The 19,583-nt window shown below is 40.7% G+C and overlaps 1 protein-coding gene and 1 pseudogene across 1 annotated transcript in view; both read left to right on the forward strand.

Moving 5' to 3' along the window:
* si:ch211-127i16.2 (probable flavin-containing monoamine oxidase A) overlaps positions 1-19,583 on the forward strand; it is a 212,643-nt gene that overhangs the window by 181,939 nt on the left and 11,121 nt on the right. The window lies entirely within an intron of this gene.
* On the forward strand, positions 18,056-18,172 carry LOC129409099 (5S ribosomal RNA; annotated as a pseudogene).

Genomic DNA, 19,583 nt, shown 5'->3' on the forward strand with positions numbered 1-19,583 from the left:
TGATTTGTGATAAAGTATGAAAAGTTGACAGAGAGTGAAAGTTTTCAAAGAACAGTCGACGAACAATTATTTTGTTGTTCAGTGTAAGGAGCGTGCAGTTTGTCTGATAAGTAAAGAAAGTGTGGCGGTTTTCAAAGAATATAATCTGTCGTCAGGGTCATACAGTTCTGTTATACGACCGACCCGACCCCGACCCCGATTACAGTCAGGAGCCATAATGTGGCCCCCAGAGAAAAAAGGTTGGTGACCCCTGACCCCATACTAGTACATTATGCAAAATTGGCTTTTTGAGCTTTTAATGTTATAACATTCTTCCCTCATCACAAAATACATCAGAGTTGCGTTTTGCTTCATTAAAGCTAACACTGATTGAATTTCCCCATGATTGTTACGTCATAGGTACTGTATGTTTCCAGAATACACACTTCTCCAATATTTTATGAAGATGTGAGTCTGGTCAGTGGTGAATCTCCCAGAGTTCAGATGGACGTGATAGACTGGTGCATTAGCCAATCAGGGACAATCGAGACCTGACTGATATCCCTCTGTATAAAAAGTATGGAGAGATCAGTCTGGACAGGTTTCATACTGTGAAGCATTACAAATAAAGCAATAATATCTCCATGGAAACAAGCAGGTGACCGAAACTCTACCAGAAAAGCTACATATTACACCTTTAAATCATTTTCAAACCCTTTTAAACTAGTGATGGGCGAATGGAGCCTCGTGAAGCATTGACACCTCAGTCGCAATATTGTCTCAAATGGTTCCACGTGTCTGAGGCCTTGGAGAAACACTGACCTCTGACAAATTTAACCACTGACCTCTTGGAGAAACACTGACCTCTAATGGACAAATTTAACCATTGGCACGCAGGTGTCTCAGCATCGATGAAGTATTGTTAGTGCAGAGCATACAACGTACCTAACAACAACAGTAATAATGATGATTTAAAAGAATGTGTAAAGGGCAACATAAATAGCAGCTGTAAATAAGAACATAGGTGACCTTGTTTGGTGGAATTAGATCAAAGTGATCCCAAACCATGGATCGCTTTTTTCCACTTGTAGATGCCATCGAAAATGAAACAAATGCCAAAAGTCACCAAAATCACCACTAACCTCACAATACTCCTCATTACCCAACATTTTAAGAAATATTGGTGCATCTTTTATACTGTAGCAGTGCGCTGAACACTCTGAAGCACTCTGAACCAATTGCAGAGCGGGACATTCACTGAGCCAATGAAACGCTTCGATACACTGAAGCGATTGACACGCAGAGTGAAGCAGTAGCTGGAGGGACCGACACTTCCACACTTTGGTCACGTGAGCGGCTGCTGCGAGACGAGCTCCGAGGCAGTGACACTGGATCAGTCCTGGTTTAGTCCCGGTCTAGTCCTGGTTTAGTCTCGGTCTACTCCCGGTGTAGTCCTTGTTTAGTCCTGGTCTAGTCCTGGTTTAGTCCTGGTCCGGTCCTGGTGTAGTCCTCGTGATTGGCTCGGTGATTGTGGTGTATATATTTATTCTCCGCTCATGTTTGTGGCTCTCACTCTGGTTCTCGGGTCTTTCTTCCTGATAATAACGTCGCTGCATCTCTGGATGCTCGTTCCTGATTGGTTGACGTCTGACGCGAAAAGTTTAGCATTTTCAACTTCTTGACGCTGACGCCTTGGACGCGCTTCTAGAGCATTGACGCCAAAACGCTCAAGACATGTCAGATTCGCGCCGCGCTGACACCAAAGACGCGCCGCAAAAACGCTCTAGTCACGCGTCCACATAGACATTACATAGAAACTGTACGTTTTGACGCTTTGGTGTGAACACCCCTTTAAAGGTGCATTTTGTAACCTTTCTGGTTACAAAATGGTTACAAAATTTACAAAGTTACAAAATCTTTGGTTCTGAGTCCTTCACCTGCTTGTTTCTATGGATATGTCATTGCTCTGCCTGAAATGTTCCGCAGTATGACATTAAACAGCTCTACCTTACATTTATTTAATTACAGGTGGTTTTTATAGCTCAAAAATACCAACAAAAACATTCCGACTGTTAGCTTTCCACAGATCTGATCATGCCTCCATGAAGATAGAAAGGTTTAATGCCATACTGTGAAACACTCCAGACAAAGCAATAACATCTCCATGGAGAAAAGCCAGAAAAATTACACAGTGCACCTTTAATTATACGCAGAACATTTATAAGGAAAAGCACAGACATTCATGATACTGATCTTTCTGTGGTTTTTATATTAGAACAATTACTCTCTATGGAAGTCACGCGTCAGTGCCTGCAAGTTCTCTCATCAAACTTGTGAAAGTCAATTTACAGACCGCGGAAGAAGCCGGGGTCAGACAGGGAGGAAACTGGAGCAAAAAAGTCTAAATACTTGAAGAACTATGAATAATTTGACCTCCCGTGGACTTCCTCTTTATCACACTTGTAGCTTGTTAAGACCACATTGAAAAGAGCTCTGACACTTTTCAAAACAAAAGCACATATATTGATTGAAAACAACGAGGATTATTTTTCAAGCCCTAGTGCGTAGAGCGTTACAAGAAAAGTATGGCAATTATATCTTTCACACTTTCAATATTCTTAGGCTGAGACTGAGTTAGTAAAAAAATAAAAGGTGTGTCTTGTTGTGTTTTTTACATGAACCAGATCTGAGGAGTACTACATAACTTTTCGGGTGAGGAGTCTGCTGGCTGGTCTGGAGATGTTATTGCTTTTCCTGCAGGTTCTACTGTATTACTCAAAACATGCAGTCGTCCCTCGCTATATCGCGGTTCACCTTTCGCGGTCTCACTGTTTCGCAGATTTTTTTGTGCAGTTTTGCATGCTTTTATTTTTTTTTTTTTTTTTACAGCGTTTGGACAAGTATTGCATATTACGGGTGGGTAGTAATTACACATGGGTGGGTCAGGACTAAACCAGGTCTAAACCAGGACTAATCTTGTTCTTAAGAGAGAGAACCCCACAGGGTGTCCGAAAAGCGCAATCGGGCAATTGGCGAGTTTACCTCGGTGAGGCGCAGAGCTCTTCATCGGTCCTTTCTCCTGTGGTCACCACTGAGTCCGTCTGACAGTGAGTCCTGGTTCAGTTCTGGTTTAGTCCTCCTCTTCAGTCCTAGATTAGTCCTGGGTTAGTCCTGGTTTAGTCTTGGTTCAGTCCGTGGCGTAGGCAGCGCAAAAGTTTGATATAATCTTGGGGTGAGTGCGGTGCTGTACTGTGCGGTGGTGTGGTGTTGTACTGCGGTGTGGGTGTGTACGGTGTTGTACTGTGTGGTGTTGTACAGGTGCTTGTACTGCTCAGGTGTGGGTCTCCAAAAATGGACCCGTGTAGGACTCTGCTCTGTAGGGCTCTATTACGGAATAAATTAATCTTCGGTTCGTTACATAAAGAAGGAGGAAAATAACAAAAGGTCGACAGCAGCAATAAGTTTGAAGAAGGATGCGAAAAGTGCTGTAACTGTCCTGTCTGAGTAAAGTGTATAAAGTGTGTGCTGAGGGGTTTGACAGCCTTAAAACAGATATTTATTATTGTCAAATATAAAGTTGACTACTTCGCTGATTTCACCTATTGTGGGTTATTTTTAGAACTTAACCCCCACGATAAACGATTGACCACTGTAGTTTGACAATTATAATAAACAAAGTCACCTCTCCATATATTGGACCTGTAACGTGGCCTGGTCGGGTCACTTGCTTGGTTTCATGGAGATAGATGAGTTATATTTTGTCTGAATTTCCGTACATTATTTTGAATCAACCTAAACTATTCCAAAGGCATTCAATATCACTGCACACTGAGCAATAAAAGCACACTGAGCAGTAAAATACAATAATAGAAAAGCTCAAACAAAAGACTCAGTGCAGTTCAACAGGTAGAATCATCAGATCCAGTGTAAGGGCAGTTTGAAGAGAGTAACAGCCCTCAGGACAAAAGTCAGTCTTCTGTGTCCTCTGTGTCCTGCAGCGTCACAGCGGTGTGTCCAGGGAGAGCCAAGTGAAATGTGGACACACAACAGGAAACCTCTTTTAAGCCTCACGCCGCTTTGTTATTTCAGGCGGTGATGAGACAGGACGGTAATCAGCTGGAGAGTCCCCCTGGGTGGAAGGTTCCCAAGCTGCAAAGTCCCCTTGAATTGTACCCTTTGTGAAACTAAGTTAGTTCATCTATATACATATTCATGCAACAAGTTACAGTATATCTCAACACATTTGTTCATGTTGAGCATAAGTAACGAGCTGGGACTTTCAAGCCAGGGGCGCTCCAGCCAGTATTCATGACATAGACACCTGACATGAGTTGATTATGTTCATGGCAGCAGGTAAGGAAATAATTAGTATTTCTTCCCAAATCAACAGTACACACAGTGTTAAGAAGGTGACTTTTAAAATGTATTCCCCTACAGATTACAGATTACATACCCCAAAATGTAGTTTGTAACGGAATCCATTAAGTTACTTAAAGTGAGTAACGTAATCTGAATACTTTGGATTACTTGATTTGCTGTAGAGAAGCAAAGACTAGGATATCATAACATAAGATGTTTTGTCTGATAAAAGAAAATAAAAAGCCCAGACTTTACTTAACCGTATTAAAAATATTATTGACAGAAGAGGAGGAGACACGTCCACACAACATGGTTTAGTCCTGGTTTAGAGCTGGTTTAGACCTGGTTTAGTCCTGGTTTAGTCCTGGTTTAAGACCTGGTTTAGTCCTGGTTTAGTCCTGGTTTAGTCCTGGTTTAGACCTGGTTTAGTCCTGGTTTAGTCCTGGTTTAGTCCTGGTTTAGCCCAAAATGTAAAAACAGGAAAATAACGCCATGTAATCCATTTATTTCAGCAAAGTAACTGTAATCCAATTACCACTCACTGAAACAGTAACTATAACTACAGTTACTCATAATTTGTACTCTGATTACATAACTCTGGTACATGTAATCTGTTACTCCCCAACACTGAGTACAGGGGAACAAGAGAAATATGATTTCGTAGTAAACGCCTGTGAGCAAATGTGGATTATATTGATATTACAGACTGAAAAAATGTGTGCCGCTTTGGGAAGATCGGTAAAATGACATAAACAAGAGCCGACATTTTGGTCTCGCTACATCACAGTTCATTTTATTATGATATAGAAGCTGCTTTTCTAATTCAGTACATCACAGTGCGTGGCGCGGCCGACTAAAGGCTGACGAGAACATCCCCCCCTCTCTCCCCGGCAAAACAGTTACTCGTGTGCTGCCCAAGGGAAGGGGGCTCCCGGAGAGAGGAGGGGGACGTTCAAGCCGAGGGAATGGGTCGCTCTAGCTGGGACTTTCACGCCAGGGGGATGCTCGAACCGGTATTTGACAGGACATTCCCTCTGTAACATCTTCTTCTATATTTGATGTAAAAAGACGTTGCATTTTTAGCTGTTTTGCAGAGGTAACGCCACGCAAGGTTGCCACAGATACAGAAAAAAAAACCCAAAAACCTGGTCAAATCACTCAATCCAATAGTCTAATTTCTATGCTTTGAACTGCTGCACTTATTTGCCCCCCAAATTAAGTAAAAAAAATATATAAAAAGTGTCAAAGCAGCTTGTTGAGAGCACCAAAGATGGCCATGGTGACGCATGATTGCATAATTTTAATTTAATGCATCATATTTCATAAATTGAACACTAAAGGCTCTGTACCTGATTTGACTGTTTTAAAAATTTTAAAACTAAACTTTAATGGTTTGTGGTGGTCCAAAGTTATTCCTCACTTACCTTATGCATTCAGAGCATCCTAATTATTCACCACGATGAGTTTATTAGCGCGTTTCACAACTCTACGTTCAGACTGAAGGGCTCAATGCTCAGTTCGGATTTTTTTGTGAAATCCAATTTTTTTGCAAGGTTGTTCACATTTCCAATTAAATGCGACTTGTATGTGACCTCCAGTGTGAAATTTAAATTCCCCAAAAGTGTCCCGCATGCACATTGGAGAACACAACGACGTCACACACAGCGAGCGTGCTCAGTGTTTATGGAAGTCGCCTAAACGCTGAGCTTGTCTCCCAAAATACGGTCCAGTTCTTGGTAAAATGGACATGTTACACATCCAGGGCCGCTTCGTTTGTTTGAGTCTTTAGCCTCCAGGCTCTTTTTTTTTTTTTCGTTGATCTTGGAGCCAGGACTGCCTGTAGCCGTGCTCGGACATTTCTTTGGCAATCATTTCAAAAAACACCGGGTTCGATAAGACTCCTTCAATTTGGCCTGAAGACAGCAATGCCCCCAAATTTAAAAAAAACTCACTAACCTTGATTTCCCTCCATTGACTAAACTCTGAGCCTGATGTGTAGGTGGGATGAATGCACTTTGGCCATTCAGACTGAAGTTGCATGTCAGAAGATCAGATATGTATCGATTTTAGGAGCACATATCCAAGTGGCCTGGGTCACATTTTGAAAAAAATCAGATCTGTGTCTTTCAGACTGTCATTAAAGACAGATACATGAACATAAGGGCAAAAAAAAAATCAGATTTGGGTCACTTCAGGCTGCAGTCTGAACGTAGCCTTAGAAACCAGAGCGGATTTTGCAGTCACAATAATGCTAGCACAACTAGCGCACTTCCTGATTAACAAACAATAGAACACTTTATAATTAGATTCAGACCATACACCATTGGGGGTGTCAGGCCTTCTCTGCTGGCCTAAAAAAAAATCTGAATCACAGACTTATGTTAATTATATTATTATTAAATCATTCCAAACGGTCCGTCTGCTTCCTTTCAGAGCTTTTCCAATGGTCGTGTTGCTTCCACACATGTACTTTCAGATTAAAGCATTTGACCAATCACATTTCAGCCGTCACTTGTTGCTAGGCAGAGTCAAAGTCAAAGAAGTGTCCCTGAGGCCTTCGCAATCCGCTTTGCAGGTCCTCCAACGCAAAATAAATGTCCATGAAACTGTTGCTTCAACCAATCAGATTTTGAGTTGGTATCACCAGGGCAGACGTGCAGCAATGTCATCGGATTCAAACAGTCAGAGAGCGAACCAGCCAAAGCAGCAAACTGCATCTGTAGCAGCACCAGGACTACATCAGGTCTAAACCAGGACTACACCAGGTCTAAACCAGGTTTAACCTAGGACTAATCTTGGACTTGAGAGAGAGCGAGAGAGAATCCCTGAAACAACAGAGGAGGGTGTCCGCATAGCGTGATTGGGCGACAGCTGCACTGAGGACTGCACGGCGTGGGCCTGAGCCCCACGTGGCATGGAGCACCGGCCCCGACGTGGTCTTTTGTCTGCTGTCACCCAACTGTCTACGTGGGCGCACCTTCAGGCCAGTCCCGACAAACCGTCCTGTTTTAGTTTTGGTATAGTTCTGGTTTAGCACCCCAGCGCTCCTCACTTCTTCTCTGTGCACCGCGCACCCCCCTCTCCTCACTTCTCCATGCATGGAATTTATACTGTGTTTCTGTAGAATAAGATGCTTTTATAACCATAAAATAGTTATTGAGGAGTGGATTGTTTGAGACGGAGCACTACTGAAGGCCTAGGTGTGAAATACACACTCTACCATTGCAGTACACAGCAGAATTATTTTAACCTCAGGAGCTGCTTATACAATATACATGTACTGAGGCAAGACGAATTTTGCGCATGTATTAATAAAATCGTTCACAGGGCCTTTTAAAATTACATCTCCATATTTGCTCTATGCCCATTGGGACATCTTAAACACCCATCCTCTCACTATACATATCTTCCTGTCATATAAAAGGAAGCACATCTGAAGCACGGCGGGTGCACTCAGGTGCGACATGTTTGATATGAGAAATCCTGCTCCAGAATCCCCCACACCAGCACGCATGGTCCGTCCTGACTGGATTATATGTGCCTGTAATATACACTTCAAACGCAGCCCGGAGACGCCACACAACAGCCCGGCACAGCGGGGGAGATGTACCGCAGCGATGATCTTTGACTGAGCGCGAGGTCTCACTCTGCGGGAATCACAGCCGCTAATAGTATGAGAGGAACACACAGAGACAGAGAGAGCGAGAAAGAGAGAGATTTCTGGAAATATGTCAGCGCCTGCCCAGTGCCAAGCAGAGTCAGGGTAATGTGGAAAAAGAGGAGTTTGAAGAAAGATAATGCAAATGTGGCCTGTCTCCGTGGAGATGCCGTTATTCAAAATGGTCCACAGTATGGCATTAAAGCGCATATGACAAGTGAGACTAGTCATTTCATTAAAGGTGCTATATTACCAGTGTCGGGCGAGTTATTTTAAAACTCCAATGTGTTGTTTATGATTTATTACTGTCATTTCAAAGTCATTTGTTACATTACAATATTACTGTGTTTAAAATGTAAGGTATTACACGACTATTGCAGCACTTTAAGTTTTGCGCCGTATATGGACTGAACCAGGACTAAACCAGGACTGAAGCAGGACTAAACCAGACTGAACCAGGACTAAACCAGGACTGAAGCAGGACTAAACCAGGACTAAACCAGAACTAAACCAGGACTGAACCGAGGACTGAACCAGGAGGACTGAACCAGGACTAAACCAGACTAAACCAGGACTAAACCAGGACTAAACCAGGACTAAACCAGAACTGAACCAGGACTAAACCAAGTCTTAACTGGAACTGACCCAAGTCTAAACCAGGTCTAAACAAGGACTAAACCAGGACTAAATCAGGACCAAACCAGGACTAATCTTGGACTAGAACATGGAATCTAGGATCGTCCCTGAGTGAACCACTAGCCTGTGGAGTTCTGCGCCGGTCCTTTCACCCGCGGTCACCTGACAGTCTATGCGGGCGCATCTCCGGCATTTCACCGCTGCTGATATCGTAGTGATTTTTTAATTTGTATGAAGAAAAACCCACCACTTCAATTCAGGTTAAAAAAGCATTATGACGAGCGTTACTGAAGAAAATGTAGTTTATCATGCACATTACCTGTAAATGTCATGCAAAATATTCACTTTATCTTTACTAGTTTTTCATAATATAGTTGTATGAGAAAAATGCAAAAGGGGTCCACTTTCAGGAGTAAATCCACATGACACATATTAACCTTATATAAAGATTTGCTACAAAGACAGTGGTTAATTCTTATATTTTTTTCCCTGTTTTTTTCCATTTGGGTTTCTTTTCAGCTGCTTTGTTTCCAAACTCAGCTGACTGAACCAGGGGTGGGCAATTATTATTATTTTTTTTTCCATGGGGCCTGTAATGTAGCTAGTCCATTACATAGGCCTAGTGCTAGTGAAAAGGTAAGATAATAAGAAACAGAAACAAAGTTTTAAAAGTGTTTATTGAATAATTGATTATGTGCAGATTGTTGTTAAGTTACCTGTAAAAGAAAAGAAAGTAAGTCAAAGAAATAAGTGCATTTAAGTGATTGTAGTTAAAAGGAATGTACTTATCCTCTGGTGTGGTCTGCCTCAGGTGTTCCGACCAAAAGAGCCCCCGGGAGCCGGAGCACCTTAAGAAGGTTCCGGGGCAGTCAACCATTTTGTAGGGAGGAGGGGAGCACAGATTTTAACTTTGTCTACTTAGTATTTTAAATTCACCATTAAACACTGCTAATTTAAATAAAGAGATATATTTTTTTTTATTTAGAGATTTTTGTCTGGAAATGGAATAAATGCACTGGGGATCTGCACTATAAATAAATTGACTCTGTTCCTCTGAAAACGCTAAGGTTGCTATCCAGGCTATTACAGGGCCACATGAAAAATGGAAAACACTGTGGATTACGGGGCCAAAATGCTTCACTCAATTCTGCATAATATTAATTGTATTTCTTTATAAAAAGCAGTAAATATCATTGTTTTGACGAGCTGGTAAGACTAGTAAGCCTTCATGTTATGAGTAAGCAATGAAAAAGTGAGGTTGCCTTAAAAAAAATGTCTTTAAAACACCTCTAAAATAAAAGCAATGCAGCTTTAATCCATGCATGAGGTAAAATGATAAAATATGTTTATTTTGTAATTCCAAATCAGCTTAAACACGCCGGTCAGAGTCAATGAAAGTACCGTCTGTGGCCCAGGAGCTGTACAATGCCCAGGTCGGGACTAAACTGTGATAAATATTTTCCACTGGTACTTTCCCACTGAACCAAATCATAATTAGAGACACATGAAAACGTGTCACATGCACTTTCAACATACCTATTGTGAATAATTGACCTTGTCTCCATGGAGATGTCCAGTCCCCTTAATTAAGCATTCACAGGAACACACACAGATATTAGCATGACAGCATATTCATATTATTCATATTAAACTACAGCATACAGACATCACCATGTTGTGCATTGCAAAAGGTTATGTTGATGTATAAACAGTTTAATAATAATAATAATTTATACACTTAATTATCCCCTTCAAAGTGCACAGTCACGTTTGGGGACCTCCTTGTTGCTAGTCTTTGTCAGGACTACGTTAGCTGGAGGTTTTTACCTATGGTGCATGTTTTGGGTTGATGGGGGAAACCGAAGTGCCTTGAGAAACCCACCCAGACACAGATAGAACATGCAAACTCCACACACTCAGCCACTGTGTCATGTAATAGAAAAAAGGTACATTAACGTCCTGTTCAAAACTACAAAGCTGACAGTTGCGTTTCACTAGCCAGGCTGGAGCCACCTAGTGCCTCTGCTCCATTTCATTTGTCTCCAGCGACTAGGTCAGGAATCAGAATACACTCAAAGGCCACATATCTAAACACAGAGGAAGCAGAGGGCAGATCGAGGGCCATAGACTGGTGCTCAGTACAGTGAATAATTGAAATATGTGCATGTTTAACACGTTAGAATGAACCATCAGTCTTTATTTACGTTAAGATCCTTAAACCACACACTAAATTGATGCAAGGTAATTTGGGCCAATTCTCCTGGAAGCCTGAGAGCCAAGAAAAATTTGTCTGAAGGCCGCATTTGGTCCACGGGCCATAGTTTGGAACATGCCTGCACTAGACGCTTCACAAAACCCTCAGAAGTGCGAGTCCGGGCACCAGTCAATCAGCAAAGAGCCATATATTCTGTGTTGGCAATGATTCCCTAGATCGAGGATTTAAAGCTGGAACAAAGAGAATGTTTGGTGAATTTTATCAAGGAGAAAGATGTTATTGCCCTTCTTCCTACAGGATTTGGGTAAAGTTTAATAGATGAGTTAGACCTGTTAGCGGTGCATTACATACATCACGACCAAATAGCAGCGGTTGGTTAAATTTAAAAAGCTACCCTCCTACCGTCAAGTGAATGAATCCTAATGCTGCGAAGACAGACAGTTTCCACGAAGTGAAACTGGCTGCTGAATCAGGATGGCATTTCACCACAGCGAACAGCAGATTTTATTGTAAAGGTTTTTTTTTTTGCTAAAAATTGCATTGCAAATAGATATGGACATGTGGGCTGAGACAGGTTGTAGGTGAAAACAAAAATCACCTGATAACTTAGACATGTATAAATGAATCGAAATACAACTTTGAGTAAGATAATGATGCAGGAACACTGTCATAACATGACTAGAAGCTCATAAAAGAATATTTTACATAATATATCACCCTTAAGAAGCATTATTGTCTCTGCTGTCATTCAGAAAGGACCTACCACACAGTCTCTACATTAAAGCTCTTAAAGCACCTGGTATGTTTGAAGAATTTCCATTTTCGCCAGCCCTGTGTTACAAGACAAACATAGAAATGAGTATAGCCGAAAGGAACGCTGAATTAATGAGAAGTGCTTCTTATAAAGGCCTTGGTTATGTAAAGACGCAGGTTAAAGAGAGGGTGTTATGTAAAATCGACGTTTTGGAGCTTTCTATCATGTTCCCTCACATAACGTTCCCTCATCAAAAACATGCCTGAAGAATTTTTTTTATGCCATCCGTGCATGATTGAGGAATCTTGCCATCTCTCCTGGGCACTTTTCAAACCTTCTTACTGTTAGCGGCACAAGCCCACGTCTTGTTTATTTATTTCTGAATACATTATGTCCTTCCATCAGCATAAAAAAGAACACACACATAAAGCAAAGCAATGTCACAAGCAGCCAAGTTACACCTCTGATTTTATTTACAGTCCGTGAACAAAGTTACGCTCAACCACAGCCAGATCTTCCTATACGCAGACTACACAAGTTTAATGCATAATAATCAGTGGTGCTAATTAATGCATATTACACACATATTCATATTTTTAACCATCCGCTAATTATTTACACATTCATTTGCAGTTTTCCTGCTTTTATGCAACACAAACCGCGTGATCATGAAGTGAAACTAAAGTCAAAGTTTTGGCAGTGTATAGTTCCTAATCACACTATGATAAAGAGAGGGTCAGCCTATAAAGTTTATAGAGGCTTTGCACCGTCACGTGACCCCTATAGCAACAGTACCTACGCCGCCATGACACCGGGCACACTATGTCACTGACTTCAGCAGCATCTGAGAAACATGGGCAGATTTTGTTGTGTATTTGGTTGTTCTAGACGCTCTGAAAGGGGTAAAACAAATCGTTTCTTCACTATTCCTTTGGAAATTACTCATCAGGAGCTCAAACAAGGGAATTATCGAAAAAAAGACGCGGATTATAGCTAGCAAAAATAAACCACGAAGAGATTTCCTATTGTACCATCAAGACACCCGAAGTTTCATCAAGGTATTTGCTATTTAAATTGTTTCATAGCTTATTTAATGAAAGAAGTACATTTACTGAACTAAAATTTCTATAATTTATCCAGGAAAACCTGCACTAGTTTACGATTCAATGAACCCACACTGGGCTCCTGTGATCAACATGGTGCACGAGTCGAAGAGTCTGTGAGCCGAACCTCGAAAGAATCGGCCATGAAAAGATCCTCGCGAATGTTAGAAAGATCCACTCACAAAAAGCGATTAATTTTAGAGGACATAGTTGTGGATAAGCAAGGCAATGAAGAAAACATTGGTCCTACGACGAGTGACATGTTTATATGTGCGTTGGAAGATACAGTTTCTACTGCCACTCACACTGCAAATGTTTTTTTTTTTTTATTTTAGTTCAGTAAATGTGCTTCTCTCATTAAATAAGCTATGAAACAATTTAAATAGCAAATACTTTGATGAAAGTGACATGAGTGTGTCTTGATGGTACCATAGGAAATCTCTTCACGGTTTATGTTCTCTAACCATAATTCCCATTTTTTTTCCGATAATTCCCTTGTTTGAGCTCCTGATGAGTAATTTCCAGAGGAACAGTGAAGAAACGAATTGTTTTATCCCATTAAGAGCGTCTAGAACAACCAAATACACAACAAAACCTGCCCATGTTTCTCCGATGCTACTGAAGTCAAGGGCATAGTGTGCCCTGGTGTCATGGCGGCGTAGGTACCGTTGCTATAGAGGTCACGTGATGGTGCAAAGCCTCTATAAAGAATACCTCCCAGAGTTATGTTGTAAATAATCATTTGTAGACCATTTTGGTGCAGGGAACATCAAACTAAAGCCCGCAGGCCAACTCCGCCTCTCCACGCCCCTTTGACCGGCCCCCCAGCCCCTTTGCCCTCCACCACTTGAACTGGCCCTATGAGACAATCCTCAAAAGTTCATGGCCTGTTTTTTTATTACTTTTTGGCAAATAATAACAGGTCTGCATCTTGTATTTTGTAGATTTTTTCAATAAAATGAAGCATTTATATTTAAATTATTATATGACATATTTACTTTTGCCGCGGAATTTTCGTCATCTGACAAGCTCGAGATCAAACAGTGACAGTCAACGCACAGAATAAGGACAGAAAAATGACTCGTGTTAAAGTACAAAAAGTTGATAGAGAGTGTTGAGTTTTCGAAGAACAGTGGACACACGATTATTTTTTGTTCACTGTAAGAAGCATGCAGTTTGTCTGAAATGTAAAGAAAGTGTGGTGGTTTTCAAAGAATATAATCTGTCGTCAGGGTCAAACAATTCTATTATACGGCCGACCCGACCCCAGCCCCCATTACAGTCAGGAGCCATAATGTGTCCCCCATAGAAAAAAAGTTTGGTGACCCCTGCCTTAGAGCATGTTTAGGGCCTAGTGTGGTACTAACAATTAAAACAACCAACAAAATCTAAAAATATTATCACACTTTAGTCAATTGGAATACATGTCTGTGTAATCCCTCCCCCTTTTGTTTTGCAACCAAATGGAATACATTAAAATGGACTAGAAAACAGAAAAATGTCTATAATATTCAACATTTTCTGTTAAGTTCCTTTCCCAGCCCATAATCTAAAAAGTATTCTTATTTATTTTTTGTGGCTGGTAGCCTCTGTTCATGCTGTGTGACGTCAGTAGTGCAGGTGATGATGAGCTGTGCATCTTGTTTTGGATTGTGAATAGTCAATAGTTTATTTTGAAGTAGTGAGGGCCTCCAATCCATTTTGCTCAGGGCCCGAAGAAGGTTAGATCCGGCTCTGCCCTCAAAAGTTGTATTACTCACTCAGTACTGGCACAGCAAAGGAAAAAAAACAAACATATTATACACATATGCATTGGTGGTTTTCAGATTTTAGAATGTGATGATGGGGGGCAAGAGACAGTTTTTCTTATTGATTACATTGTACTTTCCCGCGAAATATCCAAAAGCTAAAAGCACAAATGAGGAACTTGACCATTTCTACTTCTGACTAAACTCAAGAACTCACTATTTTAGAAGAGAAATCTGCACAATAGCAATATTAATTTTAGCGATATTAGTCTATAGAGTGTTGTGATGTTATCTGAAACCCAGCAATTCTTGTAGCTTTAAACTCGGCCATTTGAGACATGCTTTTGGTCACCTTGGAATTAGTTTTATTTCACATTGTCTTAAAATAATGTAAATATTTGTCAAATAGATGTAATGCACATTCTAACAAGGCATTTGAAGCAGGAATAAATGACAGAGAAATGCTACGTGAATGCTATTCTAATATGGAGCCATGCATTTGTTATGAACACAATTTGACCACAGAATGAATCTTGTTATGGCTTATGTGCTTAAAAACTGCGTAGATGTCTGTATTTTTTTGCCTGATTCATCAACCAGTTTTACTTCATGGAAACCATCTGACCTTGCAACATTAGGATTTGTTCGCTCGACTGTAGGCGGGTACTTTTTTTTTAAAATTTAACCACCACCTCTATTTGGTCATGATGTATGTAATGCGCTGCTATCGGGGCTAACTGGTATATTAAGCTTTTCCCAAATCCCGTAGGAAGAAGGGCAACAACGTCTTTCCCCTTGATAAATTTCACCAAACATTCTCTTTGTTCCGGCTTTAAATCCTCGATCTCGGGAATCATTGCCAACACAGAATGTATGTCTTCGTCTACATCCATCTTGACCGCTTTGTTTACTGTTGTGCTGTTGTGCTGGACCCAGACAGGCGCTTGAATTTGATGTCTTTGCTGATTGGCCGGTGCGCGGTCTACATCTTCCGGGGTTCTTGCAAACCGTCTAGTGTGTTCTGATTCCTGATCTAGTCGCTGGAGAAAAATTAAACTGAGCGGAGGCACTTAATGGCACCAGCCTGGCTATGTATTTTTACCTATGATGCAACAATCCAGGCAAAATACATATAAGGAAGATGACTTTAATGGTGCACTATGTAACTTTTTGGTTGGGGGTCTGTCATCTGCTTGTTTCTATGGATCTCATATTGGACTGCTTGGAATGTTCCACAGTATGACATTTAACAGCTTTATCTTATATTTATTCAATTGCAGTTGGTTTTGTTGCTCAAAAATACCTAGAAAAACAAGCATTCTGATTGTGAGCAGGTCGCCTCTCCACAGATCTGACCTGTAACATGGTCTGGTTGGTCTCCATGAAGTTAGAATGGTTTAATATCAAACTGTGAAACATTCCAGATAAAGCAATAACATCTCTGTAAGGAAAGGAATTTACTGGACCCTCCAGCAGAAAAGTTACAAAATGCAGCTTTAAAGTAATAAGTAATAACTGGATAATCAAAATATGGCTGTGTATAGTATGTTGTTTTTTTTTTTTTTCAATGAGGAGACAACAATACAACAGAAAGCTGAAGTAAACATTGTGCGTCCTTCAAGGCTGTCAGTTCTCCGGATAAAAATGATTTGTTAAGGAAGAGCAAAGCATCCATTTTGGTAAAGAACTGCACAGACTTCATCTCATGCCCTTTCAGATGGACGTCTTCAAAGATGTGTTCTAACATTGAAATCTCAACAGAGGTCGGACAAGTCTGCACATCGCTCACAGCCCCGCCATTACAACAGTCACTTTGCATCACGATGAGCTGACGGATTAAATACTACAAGCATCGATGGGACTATTAAGTGAGGACCAGATTGGACAAGAAGGAAGTAATGCGTTTATAGGAGACAAGCAAGTAAAATGAGTTTGTGTGCACCGCAGGCATGATGACGTTTTGCAGTAGGGTAGACAAAAGTATTGAGAAGCAGCTACTAATCTATACTAAAACTACTAACAGGTATCGATACTAAAAAAGTCGCTTTAGGGTAAAGAGTTCATAGATTAGTATATGGAACCTACCTAGACGACCGAGGGATTACACAGATGTAAAGTCATTGTGGTATCAGAATTGGTATTGAGTAGGGATGTAACAATAACCAAAATACACATTATGACATTATATCGTCAAAAGTCTCACAATAATATCGTGGGCTGTCACAATATATCAAATCACAAGTTCCTTTGCTTAAATGCATGTTTTTTTAGTAGCAACAGCTTATAAACATAGGGAACTACATATCCCATGATTCATTTCAGTGAAGAGATATGTTTTTACTTGAATTCTTGAGATTATGATGGAAATAATTTACACCAAAATCTTGTCAAGGTATTTTAAAAGCCAAAAAAGTGTTCCATCTACTATTACCGTATTTTCCGCTCTATAAAGCGCTCTCGATTAAAAGGCGCATTGTCATAGAATGGTAGAATCATAGAATCATAGAATTTTTAAACTTTTTTCACGAATAAACTGCACCGGACTTTAAACGAAACACAACAGTTGGATGGGTCAGTGGGACTTTGTTTGGCGCGTTCACGGTGACTCTGGGCTTTGTTCAGTTGTGTCTAGAAGTGGCACATTGCACTCGCTTTTTTGGTTCGTTCCTCTGTTCCGTTCCTCGTCCGTGTGGAGTGATGAGTGTGGCTGTGGGTGTTTTTCGCTGTGCGGTCGCTGTCTGCTCCGTGTGTGTTTGCGTGCACTGCGGGTGGTGCGGCCTTGTAGTTTACTGAAGTCGTGCTGGGACACCCGAGTGGATTCGTGTATAGGGCGCTCTGGACTGCGGGGCGTGCAGTCGTTTTTGGATGGGGTCAGAGGCTTATTAGCGCTTCCTGTGGTGCAGAAAATACAGTATATGAGCCTCTTTAAAATATCATCATTTTGATATTGTTACATCCTTAGTATTGAGTATTGAGCCTATTCCTCGTATCGAATGGAGTTTGAAATGTTAGCATTGTGACAACACTAGCTTGCAATTATAATTTATTGCACACTCTCCCAAGGACAGTAACAACCACCTTATATTCAGGATTTTTATTTAGAGCGAAAAATTGTCAAAACTATAGTTCTAAAATGGAATCAAACTAAATGTCATGAACACTGCAGAGACAATTTACACACAAGGAACTAATTTTTCTGACAGTTCAAACCTTTATTTAAAGGTTCTGGTGAAGGTTGCGTCAAATGCTTTTCTTCATGAAGATATTATTGCTTTGTCTGGAATGTTTCACAGTATGGTAGAAAGTAAACCTTTCTATCTTCATGGAGACCAAACTGGACCAAGTTATAGGTCAGAGATGTGGAGAGGTGACCCTGCCCGTTGTCAGAATGTATGTTTTTCTAGATATTTTTGAGCTATAAAACACTTGTAATTGAATAAATAACAATAAATGTAAGGGAGAGCTGTTTAATATCATACTGTGCAACATTCCAGTCAAAGCAATGACATAACCATAAACCAACCAAAAAGTTACAACTGCACCATTAAGTGAGGATGAGACTGGACAAGCAGGGAGTAATATGTTTACAGCCCATACCTGCTTATTTGTGGCCATACCAGCTTGTCAAAGCCTGATCCTGTCAGATCTCAGAAGCTAAGCAAGGCCGGGCCTGGTTAGTACTTGGACGGGAGACACTGGGAAAATCAGGTGCCACAGTGGGGCGCCAGTCGTAAAAAACTGTTGTTGTGTCCTTAGGCAAGGCACTTCACCCTCATTGCCTAGTATGAAAGTGGTGTGTGCGTGAGTGGTGGTCGGAGGGGGCCAATGGTCTGTCCCAGGGCAGCTGTGGCTACAATTTATTTATTTATGTTTATTAAGGACATCACAGTCGCATTAGACAAGCCAGATGCATTGCTTTGAGTGTTTTAGCACAAGTGCTAGTTTTCAACACCTGTCCATATAAAAATATAAACTACACGCATAAAAACAGAGAATACAAGACACATAAATTACATACAGATAAAATATATACAGTACATTTTCAGTGGATGCAGTTTTGATTGGAAACATACAACAATTTTAATTTCCTTTTAAATTTGTTGTAGTTGGTTTAAAATTTTAAACGAGCTGGTAAACCGTTCCACAGACTGGCCCCTTTAAAAAAGAACGAGGACTGACCAAGAGCCGTCCTGTACCTAGGAACAACACAATTACCACTAGTAGCACCTCTTGTGTTCGCTCTTTGTGAACATTTTATGGTCCTGGCAAATTCTGAGTGTAATGGTGTATTGCGGTTAAGACACTTAAAAAATAATTTAAGATTGTTAAAATTTATAAAATTTTCAAAGTTAAAAAGTTGATGTTTCTTTGTAATTTCACAGTGGTGCCAGTGTTTGGGCTTTTTCTCAAAGATCTTAAGAGTCAGTTTGTATAATGAACAATAGTATCTTACCACCACCGGGTATGGAGTGAATGAATAATGCTCTGTAAAGCGTCTTTGAGTGTCCAAAAAAGTGCAATATAAAGCTGATGCATTATTTTTATTATTATTATTACAGGAGCCAAGCAAGTAAATGTATTTGTATAAGGCTGATTGTACACTACAGACAGATTTCAGTTAGCCAGGCTGGCGCCACCAATCAGCGAAGAGCTGTGAAGCCATGACGTCAAAGTCAAGCGTCTGTCTGGGTCCCTTTTGTGTTACAGCACAACAGTAAACAAAGCGGTTGAGATGGATGTAGACGAAGACATACATTCTGTGTTGGCAACGATACCCGAGATTGAGGATTTAAAGCCGGAACAAAGAGAATGTTTGGTGAATTTTATCAAGGGGAAAGATATTATTGCCCTTCTTCCTACTGGATTTGGCACATCACATACATCACGACCAAATTGCAGCGATTGGTTAAATAAAATAAGTACCCACATATCGCCGATGGAACGAATCCTAATGCTGCGTGCGATGTCAAAGGGTTTTGACGAAGTAAAAGCCTCTGATGTAAGGCTAGATTTCAATAGGGTTGTCAAAAGTATTGAAAACCAGATACTAATCGACACTAAATCTACTCGAAACTACATGCTCATTTGAACAGGTACTGATACTAAAGTCACATTCACAGGACAGCAGTTC

This window comes from Boleophthalmus pectinirostris, unplaced genomic scaffold, assembly GCF_026225935.1.
Source record: "Boleophthalmus pectinirostris isolate CB_2022bp ecotype Guang Dong unplaced genomic scaffold, ASM2622593v1 HiC_scaffold_18, whole genome shotgun sequence".
In the NCBI taxonomy this organism is placed as follows: domain Eukaryota; kingdom Metazoa; phylum Chordata; class Actinopteri; order Gobiiformes; family Gobiidae; genus Boleophthalmus; species Boleophthalmus pectinirostris.